General features: G+C 41.8%; 29 non-coding genes across 29 annotated transcripts; all 29 read right to left on the minus strand.

Annotated features, from left to right (window-relative positions):
• Positions 1-291: 291 nt before the first annotated feature.
• Positions 292-377, minus strand: TRNAR-UCU (transfer RNA arginine (anticodon UCU)). Its single transcript is given in 2 exon segments — positions 292-327; positions 341-377. It is a non-coding gene; the product is annotated as a tRNA-Arg (tRNA).
• A 403-nt stretch (positions 378-780) lies between these two features.
• TRNAR-UCU (transfer RNA arginine (anticodon UCU)) lies at positions 781-866 on the minus strand. Its single transcript is given in 2 exon segments — positions 781-816; positions 830-866. It is a non-coding gene; the product is annotated as a tRNA-Arg (tRNA).
• Positions 867-1,332: 466 nt separating this feature from the next.
• On the minus strand, positions 1,333-1,418 carry TRNAR-UCU (transfer RNA arginine (anticodon UCU)). The gene is given in 2 exon segments: positions 1,333-1,368; positions 1,382-1,418. It is a non-coding gene; the product is annotated as a tRNA-Arg (tRNA).
• Positions 1,419-1,947: 529 nt separating this feature from the next.
• TRNAR-UCU (transfer RNA arginine (anticodon UCU)) lies at positions 1,948-2,033 on the minus strand. The gene is given in 2 exon segments: positions 1,948-1,983; positions 1,997-2,033. It is a non-coding gene; the product is annotated as a tRNA-Arg (tRNA).
• A 402-nt stretch (positions 2,034-2,435) lies between these two features.
• On the minus strand, positions 2,436-2,521 carry TRNAR-UCU (transfer RNA arginine (anticodon UCU)). Its single transcript is given in 2 exon segments — positions 2,436-2,471; positions 2,485-2,521. It is a non-coding gene; the product is annotated as a tRNA-Arg (tRNA).
• Positions 2,522-2,987: 466 nt separating this feature from the next.
• TRNAR-UCU (transfer RNA arginine (anticodon UCU)) lies at positions 2,988-3,073 on the minus strand. Its single transcript is given in 2 exon segments — positions 2,988-3,023; positions 3,037-3,073. It is a non-coding gene; the product is annotated as a tRNA-Arg (tRNA).
• Positions 3,074-3,602: 529 nt separating this feature from the next.
• TRNAR-UCU (transfer RNA arginine (anticodon UCU)) lies at positions 3,603-3,688 on the minus strand. The gene is given in 2 exon segments: positions 3,603-3,638; positions 3,652-3,688. It is a non-coding gene; the product is annotated as a tRNA-Arg (tRNA).
• A 403-nt stretch (positions 3,689-4,091) lies between these two features.
• On the minus strand, positions 4,092-4,177 carry TRNAR-UCU (transfer RNA arginine (anticodon UCU)). The gene is given in 2 exon segments: positions 4,092-4,127; positions 4,141-4,177. It is a non-coding gene; the product is annotated as a tRNA-Arg (tRNA).
• Positions 4,178-4,643: 466 nt separating this feature from the next.
• TRNAR-UCU (transfer RNA arginine (anticodon UCU)) lies at positions 4,644-4,729 on the minus strand. The gene is given in 2 exon segments: positions 4,644-4,679; positions 4,693-4,729. It is a non-coding gene; the product is annotated as a tRNA-Arg (tRNA).
• Positions 4,730-5,258: 529 nt separating this feature from the next.
• Positions 5,259-5,344, minus strand: TRNAR-UCU (transfer RNA arginine (anticodon UCU)). The gene is given in 2 exon segments: positions 5,259-5,294; positions 5,308-5,344. It is a non-coding gene; the product is annotated as a tRNA-Arg (tRNA).
• Positions 5,345-5,746: 402 nt separating this feature from the next.
• TRNAR-UCU (transfer RNA arginine (anticodon UCU)) lies at positions 5,747-5,832 on the minus strand. Its single transcript is given in 2 exon segments — positions 5,747-5,782; positions 5,796-5,832. It is a non-coding gene; the product is annotated as a tRNA-Arg (tRNA).
• A 461-nt stretch (positions 5,833-6,293) lies between these two features.
• On the minus strand, positions 6,294-6,379 carry TRNAR-UCU (transfer RNA arginine (anticodon UCU)). Its single transcript is given in 2 exon segments — positions 6,294-6,329; positions 6,343-6,379. It is a non-coding gene; the product is annotated as a tRNA-Arg (tRNA).
• Positions 6,380-6,908: 529 nt separating this feature from the next.
• Positions 6,909-6,994, minus strand: TRNAR-UCU (transfer RNA arginine (anticodon UCU)). Its single transcript is given in 2 exon segments — positions 6,909-6,944; positions 6,958-6,994. It is a non-coding gene; the product is annotated as a tRNA-Arg (tRNA).
• Positions 6,995-7,396: 402 nt separating this feature from the next.
• TRNAR-UCU (transfer RNA arginine (anticodon UCU)) lies at positions 7,397-7,482 on the minus strand. Its single transcript is given in 2 exon segments — positions 7,397-7,432; positions 7,446-7,482. It is a non-coding gene; the product is annotated as a tRNA-Arg (tRNA).
• A 528-nt stretch (positions 7,483-8,010) lies between these two features.
• TRNAR-UCU (transfer RNA arginine (anticodon UCU)) lies at positions 8,011-8,096 on the minus strand. The gene is given in 2 exon segments: positions 8,011-8,046; positions 8,060-8,096. It is a non-coding gene; the product is annotated as a tRNA-Arg (tRNA).
• Positions 8,097-8,498: 402 nt separating this feature from the next.
• On the minus strand, positions 8,499-8,584 carry TRNAR-UCU (transfer RNA arginine (anticodon UCU)). The gene is given in 2 exon segments: positions 8,499-8,534; positions 8,548-8,584. It is a non-coding gene; the product is annotated as a tRNA-Arg (tRNA).
• A 464-nt stretch (positions 8,585-9,048) lies between these two features.
• Positions 9,049-9,136, minus strand: TRNAR-UCU (transfer RNA arginine (anticodon UCU)). Its single transcript is given in 2 exon segments — positions 9,049-9,086; positions 9,100-9,136. It is a non-coding gene; the product is annotated as a tRNA-Arg (tRNA).
• Positions 9,137-9,665: 529 nt separating this feature from the next.
• On the minus strand, positions 9,666-9,751 carry TRNAR-UCU (transfer RNA arginine (anticodon UCU)). The gene is given in 2 exon segments: positions 9,666-9,701; positions 9,715-9,751. It is a non-coding gene; the product is annotated as a tRNA-Arg (tRNA).
• A 403-nt stretch (positions 9,752-10,154) lies between these two features.
• On the minus strand, positions 10,155-10,240 carry TRNAR-UCU (transfer RNA arginine (anticodon UCU)). The gene is given in 2 exon segments: positions 10,155-10,190; positions 10,204-10,240. It is a non-coding gene; the product is annotated as a tRNA-Arg (tRNA).
• Positions 10,241-10,706: 466 nt separating this feature from the next.
• Positions 10,707-10,792, minus strand: TRNAR-UCU (transfer RNA arginine (anticodon UCU)). The gene is given in 2 exon segments: positions 10,707-10,742; positions 10,756-10,792. It is a non-coding gene; the product is annotated as a tRNA-Arg (tRNA).
• A 529-nt stretch (positions 10,793-11,321) lies between these two features.
• Positions 11,322-11,407, minus strand: TRNAR-UCU (transfer RNA arginine (anticodon UCU)). The gene is given in 2 exon segments: positions 11,322-11,357; positions 11,371-11,407. It is a non-coding gene; the product is annotated as a tRNA-Arg (tRNA).
• Positions 11,408-11,809: 402 nt separating this feature from the next.
• On the minus strand, positions 11,810-11,895 carry TRNAR-UCU (transfer RNA arginine (anticodon UCU)). Its single transcript is given in 2 exon segments — positions 11,810-11,845; positions 11,859-11,895. It is a non-coding gene; the product is annotated as a tRNA-Arg (tRNA).
• A 466-nt stretch (positions 11,896-12,361) lies between these two features.
• TRNAR-UCU (transfer RNA arginine (anticodon UCU)) lies at positions 12,362-12,447 on the minus strand. Its single transcript is given in 2 exon segments — positions 12,362-12,397; positions 12,411-12,447. It is a non-coding gene; the product is annotated as a tRNA-Arg (tRNA).
• A 529-nt stretch (positions 12,448-12,976) lies between these two features.
• Positions 12,977-13,062, minus strand: TRNAR-UCU (transfer RNA arginine (anticodon UCU)). Its single transcript is given in 2 exon segments — positions 12,977-13,012; positions 13,026-13,062. It is a non-coding gene; the product is annotated as a tRNA-Arg (tRNA).
• A 402-nt stretch (positions 13,063-13,464) lies between these two features.
• On the minus strand, positions 13,465-13,550 carry TRNAR-UCU (transfer RNA arginine (anticodon UCU)). The gene is given in 2 exon segments: positions 13,465-13,500; positions 13,514-13,550. It is a non-coding gene; the product is annotated as a tRNA-Arg (tRNA).
• A 466-nt stretch (positions 13,551-14,016) lies between these two features.
• TRNAR-UCU (transfer RNA arginine (anticodon UCU)) lies at positions 14,017-14,102 on the minus strand. Its single transcript is given in 2 exon segments — positions 14,017-14,052; positions 14,066-14,102. It is a non-coding gene; the product is annotated as a tRNA-Arg (tRNA).
• A 529-nt stretch (positions 14,103-14,631) lies between these two features.
• TRNAR-UCU (transfer RNA arginine (anticodon UCU)) lies at positions 14,632-14,717 on the minus strand. Its single transcript is given in 2 exon segments — positions 14,632-14,667; positions 14,681-14,717. It is a non-coding gene; the product is annotated as a tRNA-Arg (tRNA).
• Positions 14,718-15,119: 402 nt separating this feature from the next.
• TRNAR-UCU (transfer RNA arginine (anticodon UCU)) lies at positions 15,120-15,205 on the minus strand. The gene is given in 2 exon segments: positions 15,120-15,155; positions 15,169-15,205. It is a non-coding gene; the product is annotated as a tRNA-Arg (tRNA).
• A 466-nt stretch (positions 15,206-15,671) lies between these two features.
• On the minus strand, positions 15,672-15,757 carry TRNAR-UCU (transfer RNA arginine (anticodon UCU)). Its single transcript is given in 2 exon segments — positions 15,672-15,707; positions 15,721-15,757. It is a non-coding gene; the product is annotated as a tRNA-Arg (tRNA).
• Positions 15,758-15,981: the final 224 nt, after the last annotated feature.

Raw genomic sequence — 15,981 nt, forward strand, 5'->3', positions numbered from 1 at the left:
TGACTTAGAAATGGGGCTCCTTGCTTGTTGCAAGTCATTCAAGATTTGAACATTGGATTGGCAAACAGCAGGTTTCCTTCCGAGGGCGTGGATTAAAGTGATCAATAAACGTGCATGGATTATCAGGGAAAAGCTGGGCCTTGGTGGTAAGTATTGAACTTTAGATTTAGAAATCACCTGTCTATTTCTCTTTCCTTGTAAGCAGATTTTTCTCATTGGTTCGAGCTGTTGATTTTTCGATTGCTTTTTCCTAACAGTTCTTGAGGCAAAGATTAATTGAAATCCAAAACTCGACTCTGGTGGGACTCGAACCCACAACCTTTGAATCACTACATGCTTCTAGAAGTCCAATGCGCTATCCGTTGCGCCACAGAGCCTTGCTCAGCAGTGCCTTTCCAGGTTTTTCGGACCAGCTCAGGGAGAAAGGGGCGCTTGATTGGGGAAGTTCGAGAGCCTACAATTCAAAATATCACAAATTGATGAATCCTTATGAGACACCAAACAGAATCTCAGCTTTTAATTTCTAAATGCTGCTTACAGGCCACCCTCAACCAAGCCTTTTCAACACAGAATTCAAGAAAAGTCACAAGAAGAGCCAGCAATTTAGGGGTTTTTTTCAGTGGGTGATCAATGAATTTAGGTTCCAGGGTGGTTTATAGCCAAGAACAGTACTCTAAATCCTTAGCGCAATGTTGCATAAATTGACATTGTTCATTTTCAGCTTTCTAAGAAAACTTGAGGTGAGATCACAAAATGTATGCTTTGGTGGAATCCAAAAAGCGACTCTGGTGGGACTCGAACCCACAACCTTTGAATAACTACAGCTGTCTAGAAGTCCAATGCGCTATCCATTGCGCCACAGAGCCATGTAATTTCAGCTCTTTAGACATTTTTAGGCAGCCAAAACCAAAGTCGTGCCATTTCTTTCTAATGAGAAAAACCATGTGTTTCTAACACTTCATTGCTTCATTGGGGAAGTTCGAGAACCTACAATTCAAAATATCACAAATTGATCAATCTTTAAGAGACACCAAACAGAAGCTGAGCTTTTCATTCTTGGCCTCACTCCATTTTTCTAGACATTGCTGAGGGGCTACCTTCAACCAAGCCTTTTCAACACGGAATTCAAGAAAAGTCACATGTAGAGCCGGCAATTGAGGCTTCTTTTCAATGGGTGATCAATGAATTTAGGTTCCAGGCAGGTTTGCAGCTAAGAACAGTGCTCTACATCCTTAAACACAATGTCGCATAGGTTGACATTGTTCATTTTCAGCTTTCTAAGATTACTTAAGGCAAGATCACAAAATGTATGCTTGCGTGGAATCCAAAAAGCGACTCTGGTGGGACTCGAACCCACAACCTTTGAATCACTACAGTTTTCTAGAAGTCCAATGCGCTATCCATTGCGCCACAGAGCCGTGTGCTGTGTGCAGGTTAGACTTTTTTAGGCATCCCAAACCAATGTAGCGCCATGTTTTGCTGATGAGAAAAAGGATGTTTTTCTCACCCTACTGTTTCGGTGTTAGGACATTTTTTCTCTTCATGCATGAAAGCCAGAAGGGTGAGCAACAAAGTGCACTTTCTCTTGAAAAAAAAAGATTTGGTTAACATGAGTGGATAGGACCTCCATTCAGCCTGCTGGTAGAGAAGTTTGCATGACTTAGAAATGGGGCTCCTTGCTTGTTGCAAGTCATTCAAGATTTGAACATTGGATTGGCAAACAGCAGGTTTCCTTCCGAGGGCGTGGATTAAAGTGATCAATAAACGTGCATGGATTATCAGGGAAAAGCTGGGCCTTGGTGGTAAGTATTGAACGTTAGATTTAGAAATCACCTGTCTATTTCTCTTTCCTTGTAAGCAGATTTTTCTCATTGGTTCGAGCTGTTGATTTTTCGATTGCTTTTTCCTAACAGTTCTTGAGGCAAAGATTAATTGAAATCCAAAACTCGACTCTGGTGGGACTCGAACCCACAACCTTTGAATCACTACATGCTTCTAGAAGTCCAATGCGCTATCCGTTGCGCCACAGAGCCTTGCTCAGCAGTGCCTTTCCAGGTTTTTCGGACCAGCTCAGGGAGAAAGGGGCGCTTGATTGGGGAAGTTCGAGAGCCTACAATTCAAAATATCACAAATTGATGAATCCTTATGAGACACCAAACAGAAGCTCAGCTTTTAATTTCTAAATGCTGCTTACAGGCCACCCTCAACCAAGCCTTTTCAACACAGAATTCAAGAAAAGTCACAAGAAGAGCCAGCAATTTAGGGTTTTTTTCAGTGGGTGATCAATGAATTTACGTTCCAGGGTGGTTTATAGCCAAGAACAGTACTCTAAATCCTTAGCGCAATGTTGCATAAATTGACATTGTTCATTTTCAGCTTTCTAAGAAAACTTGAGGTGAGATCACAAAATGTATGCTTTGGTGGAATCCAAAAAGCGACTCTGGTGGGACTCGAACCCACAACCTTTGAATAACTACAGCTGTCTAGAAGTCCAATGCGCTATCCATTGCGCCACAGAGCCATGTAATTGCAGCTCTTTAGACATTTTTAGGCAGCCAAAACCAAAGTCGTGCCATTTCTTTCTAATGAGAAAAACCATGTGTTTCTAACACTTCATTGCTTCATTGGGGAAGTTCGAGAACCTACAATTCAAAATATCACAAATTGATCAATCTTTAAGAGACACCAAACAGAAGCTGAGCTTTTCATTCTTGGCCTCACTCCATTTTTCTAGACATTGCTGAGGGGCTACCTTCAACCAAGCCTTTTCAACACGGAATTCAAGAAAAGTCACATGTAGAGCCGGCAATTGAGGCTTCTTTTCAATGGGTGATCAATGAATTTAGGTTCCAGGCAGGTTTGCAGCTAAGAACAGTGCTCTACATCCTTAAACACAATGTCGCATAGGTTGACATTGTTCATTTTCAGCTTTCTAAGATTACTTAAGGCAAGATCACAAAATGTATGCTTGCGTGGAATCCAAAAAGCGACTCTGGTGGGACTCGAACCCACAACCTTTGAATCACTACAGTTTTCTAGAAGTCCAATGCGCTATCCATTGCGCCACAGAGCCTTGTGCTGTGTGCAGTTTAGACTTTTTTAGGCATCCCAAACCAATGTAGCGCCAAGTTTTGCTGATGAGAAAAAGGATGTTTTTCTCACCCTACTGTTTCGGTGTTAGGACATTTTTTCTCTTCATGCATGAAAGCCAGAAGGGTGAGCAACAAAGTGCACTTTCTCTTGAAAAAAAAAGATTTGGTTAACATGAGTGGATAGGACCTCCATTCAGCCTGCTGGTAGAGAAGTTTGCATGACTTAGAAATGGGGCTCCTTGCTTGTTGCAAGTCATTCAAGATTTGAACATTGGATTGGCAAACAGCAGGTTTCCTTCCGAGGGCGTGGATTAAAGTGATCAATAAACGTGCATGGATTATCAGGGAAAAGCTGGGCCTTGGTGGTAAGTATTGAACATTAGATTTAGAAATCACCTGTCTATTTCTCTTTCCTTGTAAGCAGATTTTTCTCATTGGTTCGAGCTGTTGATTTTTCGATTGCTTTTTCCTAACAGTTCTTGAGGCAAAGATTAATTGAAATCCAAAACTCGACTCTGGTGGGACTCGAACCTACAACCTTTGAATCACTACATCCTTCTAGAAGTCCAATGCGCTATCCGTTGCGCCACAGAGCCTTGCTCAGCAGTGCCTTTCCAGGTTTTTCGGACCAGCTCAGGGAGAAAGGGGCGCTTGATTGGGGAAGTTCGAGAGCCTACAATTCAAAATATCACAAATTGATGAATCCTTATGAGACACCAAACAGAATCTCAGCTTTTAATTTCTAAATGCTGCTTACAGGCCACCCTCAACCAAGCCTTTTCAACACAGAATTCAAGAAAAGTCACAAGAAGAGCCAGCAATTTAGGGTTTTTTTTCAGTGGGTGATCAATGAATTTAGGTTCCAGGGTGGTTTATAGCCAAGAACAGTACTCTAAATCCTTAGCGCAATGTTGCATAAATTGACATTGTTCATTTTCAGCTTTCTAAGAAAACTTGAGGTGAGATCACAAAATGTATGCTTTGGTGGAATCCAAAAAGCGACTCTGGTGGGACTCGAACCCACAACCTTTGAATAACTACAGCTGTCTAGAAGTCCAATGCGCTATCCATTGCGCCACAGAGCCATGTAATTGCAGCTCTTTAGACATTTTTAGGCAGCCAAAACCAAAGTCGTGCCATTTCTTTCTAATGAGAAAAACCATGTGTTTCTAACACTTCATTGCTTCATTGGGGAAGTTCGAGAACCTACAATTCAAAATATCACCAATTGATCAATCTTTAAGAGACACCAAACAGAAGCTGAGCTTTTCATTCTTGGCCTCACTCCATTTTTCTAGACATTGCTGAGGGGCTACCTTCAACCAAGCCTTTTCAACACGGAATTCAAGAAAAGTCACATGTAGAGCCGGCAATTGAGGCTTCTTTTCAATGGGTGATCAATGAATTTAGGTTCCAGGCAGGTTTGCAGCTAAGAACAGTGCTCTACATCCTTAAACACAATGTCGCATAGGTTGACATTGTTCATTTTCAGCTTTCTAAGATTACTTAAGGCAAGATCACAAAATGTATGCTTGCGTGGAATCCAAAAAGCGACTCTGGTGGGACTCGAACCCACAACCTTAGAATCACTACAGTTTTCTAGAAGTCCAATGCGCTATCCATTGCGCCACAGAGCCGTGTGCTGTGTGCAGGTTAGACTTTTTTAGGCATCCCAAACCAATGTAGCGCCAAGTTTTGCTGATGAGAAAAAGGATGTTTTTCTCACCCTACTGTTTCGGTGTTAGGACATTTTTTCTCTTCATGCATGAAAGCCAGAAGGGTGAGCAACAAAGTGCACTTTCTCTTGAAAAAAAAAGATTTGGTTAACATGAGTGGATAGGACCTCCATTCAGCCTGCTGGTAGAGAAGTTTGCATGACTTAGAAATGGGGCTCCTTGCTTGTTGCAAGTCATTCAAGATTTGAACATTGGATTGGCAAACAGCAGGTTTCCTTCCGAGGGCGTGGATTAAAGTGATCAATAAACGTGCATGGATTATCAGGGAAAAGCTGGGCCTTGGTGGTAAGTATTGAACGTTAGATTTAGAAATCACCTGTCTATTTCTCTTTCCTTGTAAGCAGATTTTTCTCATTGGTTCGAGCTGTTGATTTTTCGATTGCTTTTTCCTAACAGTTCTTGAGGCAAAGATTAATTGAAATCCAAAACTCGACTCTGGTGGGACTCGAACCCACAACCTTTGAATCACTACATCCTTCTAGAAGTCCAATGCGCTATCCGTTGCGCCACAGAGCCTTGCACAGCACTGCCTTTCCAGGTTTCTCGGACCAGCTCAGGGAGAAAGGGGCGCTTGATTGGGGAAGTTCGAGAGCCTACAATTCAAAATATCACAAATTGATGAATCCTTATGAGACACCAAACAGAATCTCAGCTTTTAATTTCTAAATGCTGCTTACAGGCCACCCTCAACCAAGCCTTTTCAACACAGAATTCAAGAAAAGTCACAAGAAGAGCCAGCAATTTAGGGTTTTTTTCAGTGGGTGATCAATGAATTAAGGTTCCAGGGTGGTTTATAGCCAAGAACAGTACTCTAAATCCTTAGCGCAATGTTGCATAAATTGACATTGTTCATATTCAGCTTTCTAAGAAAACTTGAGGTGAGATCACAAAATGTATGCTTTGGTGGAATCCAAAAAGCGACTCTGGTGGGACTCGAACCCACAACCTTTGAATAACTACAGCTGTCTAGAAGTCCAATGCGCTATCCATTGCGCCACAGAGCCATGTAATTGCAGCTCTTTAGACATTTTTAGGCAGCCAAAACCAAAGTCGTGCCATTTCTTTCTAATGAGAAAAACCATGTGTTTCTAACACTTCATTGCTTCATTGGGGAAGTTCGAGAACCTACAATTCAAAATATCACAAATTGATCAATCTTTAAGAGACACCAAACAGGAGCTTTTCATTCTTGGCCTCACTCCATTTTTCTAGACATTGCTGAGGGGCTACCTTCAACCAAGCCTTTTCAACACGGAATTCAAGAAAAGTCACATGTAGAGCCGGCAATTGAGGCTTCTTTTCAATGGGTGATCAATGAATTTAGGTTCCAGGCAGGTTTGCAGCTAAGAACAGTGCTCTACATCCTTAAACACAATGTCGCATAGGTTGACATTGTTCATTTTCAGCTTTCTAAGATTACTTAAGGCAAGATCACAAAATGTATGCTTGCGTGGAATCCAAAAAGCGACTCTGGTGGGACTCGAACCCACAACCTTTGAATCACTACAGTTTTCTAGAAGTCCAATGCGCTATCCATTGCGCCACAGAGCCGTGTGCTGTGTGCAGGTTAGACTTTTTTAGGCATCCCAAACCAATGTAGTGCCAAGTTTTGCTGATGAGAAAAAGGATGTTTTTCTCACCCTACTGTTTCGGTGTTAGGACATTTTTTCTCTTCATGCATGAAAGCCAGAAGGGTGAGCAACAAAGTGCACTTTCTCTTGAAAAAAAAAGATTTGGTTAACATGAGTGGATAGGACCTCCATTCAGCCTGCTGGTAGAGAAGTTTGCATGACTTAGAAATGGGGCTCCTTGCTTGTTGCAAGTCATTCAAGATTTGAACATTGGATTGGCAAACAGCAGGTTTCCTTACGAGGGCGTGGATTAAAGTGATCAATAAACGTGCATGGATTATCAGGGAAAAGCTGGGCCTTGGTGGTAAGTATTGAACGTTAGATTTAGAAATCACCTGTCTATTTCTCTTTCCTTGTAAGCAGATTTTTCTCATTGGTTCGAGCTGTTGATTTTTCGATTGCTTTTTCCTAAAAGTTCTTGAGGCAAAGATTAATTGAAATCCAAAACTCGACTCTGGTGGGACTCGAACCCACAACCTTTGAATCACTACATCCTTCTAGAAGTCCAATGAGCTATCCATTGCGCCACAGAGCCTTGCACAGCACTGCCTTTCCAGGTTTCTCAGACCAGCTCAGGGAGAAAGGGGCGCTTGATTGGGGAAGTTCGAGAGCCTACAATTCAAAATATCACAAATTGATGAATCCTTATGAGACACCAAACAGAAGCTCAGCTTTTAATTTCTAAATGCTGCTTACAGGCCACCCTCAACCAAGCCTTTTCAACACAGAATTCAAGAAAAGTCACAAGAAGAGCCAGCAATTTAGGGTTTTTTTCAGTGGGTGATCAATGAATTTAGGTTCCAGGGTGGTTTATAGCCAAGAACAGTACTCTAAATCCTTAGCGCAATGTTGCATAAATTGACATTGTTCATTTTCAGCTTTCTAAGAAAACTTGAGGTGAGATCACAAAATGTATGCTTTGGTGGAATCCTAAAAGCGACTCTGGTGGGACTCGAACCCACAACCTTTGAATAACTACAGCTGTCTAGAAGTCCAATGCGCTATCCATTGCGCCACAGAGCCGTGTGCTGTGTGCAGGTTAGACTTTTTTAGGCATTCCAAACCAATGTAGTGCCAAGTTTTGCTGATGAGAAAAAGGATGTTTTTCTCACCCTACTGTTTCGGTGTTAGGACATTTTTTCTCTTCATGCATGAAAGCCAGAAGGGTGAGCAACAAAGTGCACTTTCTCTTGAAAAAAAAGATTTGGTTAACATGAGTGGATAGGACCTCCATTCAGCCTGCTGGTAGAGAAGTTTGCATGACTTAGAAATGGGGCTCCTTGCTTGTTGCAAGTCATTCAAGATTTGAACATTGGATTGGCAAACAGCAGGTTTCCTTCCGAGGGCGTGGATTAAAGTGATCAATAAACGTGCATGGATTATCAGGGAAAAGCTGGGCCTTGGTGGTAAGTATTGAACGTTAGATTTAGAAATCACCTGTCTATTTCTCTTTCCTTGTAAGCAGATTTTTCTCATTGGTTCGAGCTGTTGATTTTTCGATTGCTTTTTCCTAACAGTTCTTGAGGCAAAGATTAATTGAAATCCAAAGCTCGACTCTGGTGGGACTCGAACCCACAACCTTTGAATCACTACATCCTTCTAGAAGTCCAATGCGCTATCCGTTGCGCCACAGAGCCTTGCACAGCACTGCCTTTCCAGGTTTCTCGGACCAGCTCAGGGAGAAAGGGGCGCTTGTTTGGGGAAGTTCGAGAGCCTACAATTCAAAATATCACAAATTGATGAATCCTTATGAGACACCAAACAGAATCTCAGCTTTTAATTTCTAAATGCTGCTTACAGGCCACCCTCAACCAAGCCTTTTCAACACAGAATTCAAGAAAAGTCACAAGAAGAGCCAGCAATTTAGGGTTTTTTTCAGTGGGTGATCAATGAATTTAGGTTCCAGGGTGGTTTATAGCCAAGAACAGTACTCTAAATCCTTAGCGCAATGTTGCATAAATTGACATTGTTCATTTTCAGCTTTCTAAGAAAACTTGAGGTGAGATCACAAAATGTATGCTTTGGTGGAATCCAAAAAGCGACTCTGGTGGGACTCGAACCCACAACCTTTGAATAACTACAGCTGTCTAGAAGTCCAATGCGCTATCCATTGCGCCACAGAGCCATGTAATTGCAGCTCTTTAGACATTTTTAGGCAGCCAAAACCAAAGTCGTGCCATTTCTTTCTAATGAGAAAAACCATGTGTTTCTAACACTTCATTGCTTCATTGGGGAAGTTCGAGAACCTACAATTCAAAATATCACAAATTGATCAATCTTTAAGAGACACCAAACAGAAGCTGAGCTTTTCATTCTTGGCCTCACTCCATTTTTCTAGACATTGCTGAGGGGCTACCTTCAACCAAGCCTTTTCAACACGGAATTCAAGAAAAGTCACATGTAGAGCCGGCAATTGAGGCTTCTTTTCAATGGGTGATCAATGAATTTAGGTTCCAGGCAGGTTTGCAGCTAAGAACAGTGCTCTACATCCTTAAACACAATGTCGCATAGGTTGACATTGTTCATTTTCAGCTTTCTAAGATTACTTAAGGCAAGATCACAAAATGTATGCTTGCGTGGAATCCAAAAAGCGACTCTGGTGGGACTCGAACCCACAACCTTTGAATCACTACAGTTTTCTAGAAGTCCAATGCGCTATCCATTGCGCCACAGAGGCGTGTGCTGTGTGCAGGTTAGACTTTTTTAGGCATCCCAAACCAATGTAGTGCCAAGTTTTGCTGATGAGAAAAAGGATGTTTTTCTCACCCTACTGTTTCGGTGTTAGGACATTTTTTCTCTTCATGCATGAAAGCCAGAAGGGTGAGCAACAAAGTGCACTTTCTCTTGAAAAAAAAAGATTTGGTTAACATGAGTGGATAGGACCTCCATTCAGCCTGCTGGTAGAGAAGTTTGCATGACTTAGAAATGGGGCTCCTTGCTTGTTGCAAGTCATTCAAGATTTGAACATTGGATTGGCAAACAGCAGGTTTCCTTCCGAGGGCGTGGATTAAAGTGATCAATAAACGTGCATGGATTATCAGGGAAAAGCTGGGCCTTGGTGGTAAGTATTGAACGTTAGATTTAGAAATCACCTGTCTATTTCTCTTTCCTTGTAAGCAGATTTTTCTCATTGGTTCGAGCTGTTGATTTTTCGATTGCTTTTTCCTAACAGTTCTTGAGGCAAAGATTAATTGAAATCCAAAACTCGACTCTGGTGGGACTCGAACCCACAACCTTTGAATCACTACATCCTTCTAGAAGTCCAATGCGCTATCCGTTGCGCCACAGAGCCTTGCACAGCACTGCCTTTCCAGGTTTCTCGGACCAGCTCAGGGAGAAAGGGGCGCTTGATTGGGGAAGTTCGAGAGCCTACAATTCAAAATATCACAAATTGATGAATCCTTATGAGACACCAAACAGAATCTCAGCTTTTAATTTCTAAATGCTGCTTACAGGCCACCCTCAACCAAGCCTTTTCAACACAGAATTCAAGAAAAGTCACAAGAAGAGCCAGCAATTTAGGGTTTTTTTTCAGTGGGTGATCAATGAATTTAGGTTCCAGGGTGGTTTATAGCCAAGAACAGTACTCTAAATCCTTAGCGCAATGTTGCATAAATTGACATTGTTCATTTTCAGCTTTCTAAGAAAACTTGAGGTGAGATCACAAAATGTATGCTTTGGTGGAATCCAAAAAGCGACTCTGGTGGGACTCGAACCCACAACCTTTGAATAACTACAGCTGTCTAGAAGTCCAATGCGCTATCCATTGCGCCACAGAGCCATGTAATTGCAGCTCTTTAGACATTTTTAGGCAGCCAAAACCAAAGTCGTGCCATTTCTTTCTAATGAGAAAAACCATGTGTTTCTAACACTTCATTGCTTCATTGGGGAAGTTCGAGAACCTACAATTCAAAATATCACAAATTGATCAATCTTTAAGAGACACCAAACAGAAGCTGAGCTTTTCATTCTTGGCCTCACTCCATTTTTCTAGACATTGCTGAGGGGCTACCTTCAACCAAGCCTTTTCAACACGGAATTCAAGAAAAGTCACATGTAGAGCCGGCAATTGAGGCTTCTTTTCAATGGGTGATCAATGAATTTAGGTTCCAGGCAGGTTTGCAGCTAAGAACAGTGCTCTACATCCTTAAACACAATGTCGCATAGGTTGACATTGTTCATTTTCAGCTTTCTAAGATTACTTAAGGCAAGATCACAAAATGTATGCTTGCGTGGAATCCAAAAAGCGACTCTGGTGGGACTCGAACCCACAACCTTTGAATCACTACAGTTTTCTAGAAGTCCAATGCGCTATCCATTGCGCCACAGAGCCGTGTGCTGTGTGCAGGTTAGACTTTTTTAGGCATCCCAAACCAATGTAGTGCCAAGTTTTGCTGATGAGAAAAAGGATGTTTTTCTCACCCTACTGTTTCGGTGTTAGGACATTTTTTCTCTTCATGCATGAAAGCCAGAAGGGTGAGCAACAAAGTGCACTTTCTCTTGAAAAAAAAAGATTTGGTTAACATGAGTGGATAGGACCTCCATTCAGCCTGCTGGTAGAGAAGTTTGCATGACTTAGAAATGGGGCTCCTTGCTTGTTGCAAGTCATTCAAGATTTGAACATTGGATTGGCAAACAGCAGGTTTCCTTCCGAGGGCGTGGATTAAAGTGATCAATAAACGTGCATGGATTATCAGGGAAAAGCTGGGCCTTGGTGGTAAGTATTGAACGTTAGATTTAGAAATCACCTGTCTATTTCTCTTTCCTTGTAAGCAGATTTTTCTCATTGGTTCGAGCTGTTGATTTTTCGATTGCTTTTTCCTAACAGTTCTTGAGGCAAAGATTAATTGAAATCCAAAACTCGACTCTGGTGGGACTCGAACCCACAACCTTTGAATCACTACATCCTTCTAGAAGTCCAATGCGCTATCCGTTGCGCCACAGAGCCTTGCACAGCACTGCCTTTCCAGGTTTCTCGGACCAGCTCAGGGAGAAAGGGGCGCTTGATTGGGGAAGTTCGAGAGCCTACAATTCAAAATATCACAAATTGATGAATCCTTATGAGACACCAAACAGAATCTCAGCTTTTAATTTCTAAATGCTGCTTACAGGCCACCCTCAACCAAGCCTTTTCAACACAGAATTCAAGAAAAGTCACAAGAAGAGCCAGCAATTTAGGGTTTTTTTCAGTGGGTGATCAATGAATTTAGGTTCCAGGGTGGTTTATAGCCAAGAACAGTACTCTAAATCCTTAGCGCAATGTTGCATAAATTGACATTGTTCATTTTCAGCTTTCTAAGAAAACTTGAGGTGAGATCACAAAATGTATGCTTTGGTGGAATCCAAAAAGCGACTCTGGTGGGACTCGAACCCACAACCTTTGAATAACTACAGCTGTCTAGAAGTCCAATGCGCTATCCATTGCGCCACAGAGCCATGTAATTGCAGCTCTTTAGACATTTTTAGGCAGCCAAAACCAAAATCGTGCCATTTCTTTCTAATGAGAAAAACCATGTGTTTCTAACACTTCATTGCTTCATTGGGGAAGTTCGAGAACCTACAATTCAAAATATCACAAATTGATCAATCTTTAAGAGACACCAAACAGAAGCTGAGCTTTTCATTCTTGGCCTCACTCCATTTTTCTAGACATTGCTGAGGGGCTACCTTCAACCAAGCCTTTTCAACACGGAATTCAAGAAAAGTCACATGTAGAGCCGGCAATTGAGGCTTCTTTTCAATGGGTGATCAAGGAATTTAGGTTCCAGGCAGGTTTGCAGCTAAGAACAGTGCTCTACATCCTTAAACACAATGTCGCATAGGTTGACATTGTTCATGTTCAGCTTTCTAAGGTTACTTAAGGCAAGATCACAAAATGTATGCTTGCGTGGAATCCAAAAAGCGACTCTGGTGGGACTCGAACCCACAACCTTTGAATCACTACAGTTTTCTAGAAGTCCAATGCGCTATCCATTGCGCCACAGGGCCGTGTGCTGTGTGCAGGTTAGACTTTTTTAGGCATCCCAAACCAATGTAGTGCCAAGTTTTGCTGATGAGAAAAAGGATGTTTTTCTCACCCTACTGTTTCGGTGTTAGGACATTTTTTCTCTTCATGCATGAAAGCCAGAAGGGTGAGCAACAAAGTGCACTTTCTCTTGAAAAAAAAAGATTTGGTTAACATGAGTGGATAGGACCTCCATTCAGCCTGCTGGTAGAGAAGTTTGCATGACTTAGAAATGGGGCTCCTTGCTTGTTGCAAGTCATTCAAGATTTGAACATTGGATTGGCAAACAGCAGGTTTCCTTCCGAGGGCGTGGATTAAAGTGATCAATAAACGTGCATGGATTATCAGGGAAAAGCTGGGCCTTGGTGGTAAGTATTGAACGTTAGATTTAGAAATCACCTGTCTATTTCTCTTTCCTTGTAAGCAGATTTTTCTCATTGGTTCGAGCTGTTGATTTTTCGATTGCTTTTTCCTAACAGTTCTTGAGGCAAAGATTAATTGAAATCCAAAACTCGACTCTGGTGGGACTCGAACCCACAACCTTTGAATCACTACATCCTTCTAGAAGTCCAATGCGCTATCCGTTGCGCCACAGAGCCTTGCACAGCACTGCCTTTCCAGGTTTCTCGGACCAGCTCAGGGAGAAAGGGGCGCTTGATTGGGGAAGTTCGAGAGCCTACAATTCAAAATATCACAAATTGATGAATCCTTATGAGACACCAAACAGAATCTCAGCTTTTAATTTCTAAATGCTGCTTACAGGCCACCCTCAACCAAGCCTTTTCAACACAGAATTCAAGAAAAGTCACAAGAAGAGCCAGCAATTTAGGGTTTTTTTCAGTGGGTGATCAATGAATTTAGGTTCCAGGGTGGTTTATAGCCAAGAACAGTACTCTAAATCCTTAGCGCAATGTTGCATAAATTGACATTGTTCATTTTCAGCTTTCTAAGAAAACTTGAGGTGAGATCACAAAATGTATGCTTTGGTGGAATCCAAAAAGCGACTCTGGTGGGACTCGAACCCACAACCTTTGAATAACTACAGCTGTCTAGAAGTCCAATGCGCTATCCATTGCGCCACAGAGCCATGTAATTGCAGCTCTTTAGACATTTTTAGGCAGCCAAAACCAAAGTCGTGCCATTTCTTTCTAATGAGAAAAACCATGTGTTTCTAACACTTCATTGCTTCATTGGGGAAGTTCGAGAACCTACAATTCAAAATATCACAAATTGATCAATCTTTAAGAGACACCAAACAGAAGCTGAGCTTTTCATTCTTGGCCTCACTCCATTTTTCTAGACATTGCTGAGGGGCTACCTTCAACCAAGCCTTTTCAACACGGAATTCAAGAAAAGTCACATGTAGAGCCGGCAATTGAGGCTTCTTTTCAATGGGTGATCAATGAATTTAGGTTCCAGGCAGGTTTGCAGCTAAGAACAGTGCTCTACATCCTTAAACACAATGTCGCATAGGTTGACATTGTTCATTTTCAGCTTTCTAAGATTACTTAAGGCAAGATCACAAAATGTATGCTTGCGTGGAATCCAAAAAGCGACTCTGGTGGGACTCGAACCCACAACCTTTGAATCACTACAGTTTTCTAGAAGTCCAATGCGCTATCCATTGCGCCACAGAGCCGTGTGCTGTGTGCAGGTTAGACTTTTTTAGGCATCTCAAACCAATGTAGTGCCAAGTTTTGCTGATGAGAAAAAGGATGTTTTTCTCACCCTACTGTTTCGGTGTTAGGACATTTTTTCTCTTCATGCATGAAAGCCAGAAGGGTGAGCAACAAAGTGCACTTTCTCTTAAAAAAAAAAGATTTGGTTAACATGAGTGGATAGGACCTCCATTCAGCCTGCTGGTAGAGAAGTTTGCATGACTTAGAAATGGGGCTCCTTGCTTGTTGCAAGTCATTCAAGATTTGAACATTGGATTGGCAAACAGCAGGTTTCCTTCCGAGGGCGTGGATTAAAGTGATCAATAAACGTGCATGGATTATCAGGGAAAAGCTGGGCCTTGGTGGTAAGTATTGAACGTTAGATTTAGAAATCACCTGTCTATTTCTCTTTCCTTGTAAGAAGATTTTTCTCATTGGTTCGAGCTGTTGATTTTTCGATTGCTTTTTCCTAACAGTTCTTGAGGCAAAGATTAATTGAAATCCAAAACTCGACTCTGGTGGGACTCGAACCCACAACCTTTGAATCACTACATCCTTCTAGAAGTCCAATGCGCTATCCGTTGCGCCACAGAGCCTTGCACAGCAGTGCCTTTCCAGGTTTCTCGAACCAGCTCAGGGAGAAAGGGGCGCTTGATTGGGGAAGTTCGAGAGCCTACAATTCAAAATATCACAAATTGATGAATCCTTATGAGACACCAAACAGAATCTCAGCTTTTAATTTCTAAATGCTGCTTACAGGCCACCCTCAACCAAGCCTTTTCAACACAGAATTCAAGAAAAGTCACAAGAAGAGACAGCAATTTAGGGTTTTTTTCAGTGGGTGATCAATGAATTTAGGTTCCAGGGTGGTTTATAGCCAAGAACAGTACTCTAAATCCTTAGCGCAATGTTGCATAAATTGACATTGTTCATTTTCAGCTTTCTAAGAAAACTTGAGGTGAGATCACAAAATGTATGCTTTGGTGGAATCCAAAAAGCGACTCTGGTGGGACTCGAACCCACAACCTTTGAATAACTACAGCTGTCTAGAAGTCCAATGCGCTATCCATTGCGCCACAGAGCCATGTAATTGCAGCTCTTTAGACATTTTTAGGCAGCTAAAACCAAAGTCGTGCCATTTCTTTCTAATGAGAAAAACCATGTGTTTCTAACACTTCATTGCTTCATTGGGGAAGTTCGAGAACCTACAATTCAAAATATCACAAATTGATCAATCTTTAAGAGACACCAAACAGAAGCTGAGCTTTTCATTCTTGGCCTCACTCCATTTTTCTAGACATTGCTGAGGGGCTACCTTCAACCAAGCCTTTTCAACACGGAATTCAAGAAAAGTCACATGTAGAGCCGGCAATTGAGGCTTCTTTTCAATGGGTGATCAATGAATTTAGGTTCCAGGCAGGTTTGCAGCTAAGAACAGTGCTCTACATCCTTAAACACAATGTCGCATAGGTTGACATTGTTCATTTTCAGCTTTCTAAGATTACTTAAGGCAAGATCACAAAATGTATGCTTGCGTGGAATCCAAAAAGCGACTCTGGTGGGACTCGAACCCACAACCTTTGAATCACTACAGTTTTCTAGAAGTCCAATGCGCTATCCATTGCGCCACAGAGCCGTGTGCTGTGTGCAGGTTAGACTTTTTTAGGCATCCCAAACCAATGTAGTGCCAAGTTTTGCTGATGAGAAAAAGGATGTTTTTCTCACCCTACTGTTTCGGTATTAGGACATTTTTTCTCTTCATGCATGAAAGCCAGAAGGGTGAGCAACAAAGTGCACTTTCTCTTGAAAAAAAAAGATTTGGTTAACATGAGTGGATAGGACCTCCATTCAGCCTGCTGG

This window comes from Engystomops pustulosus, chromosome 3, assembly GCF_040894005.1.
Source record: "Engystomops pustulosus chromosome 3, aEngPut4.maternal, whole genome shotgun sequence".
NCBI lineage: Eukaryota > Metazoa > Chordata > Amphibia > Anura > Leptodactylidae > Engystomops > Engystomops pustulosus.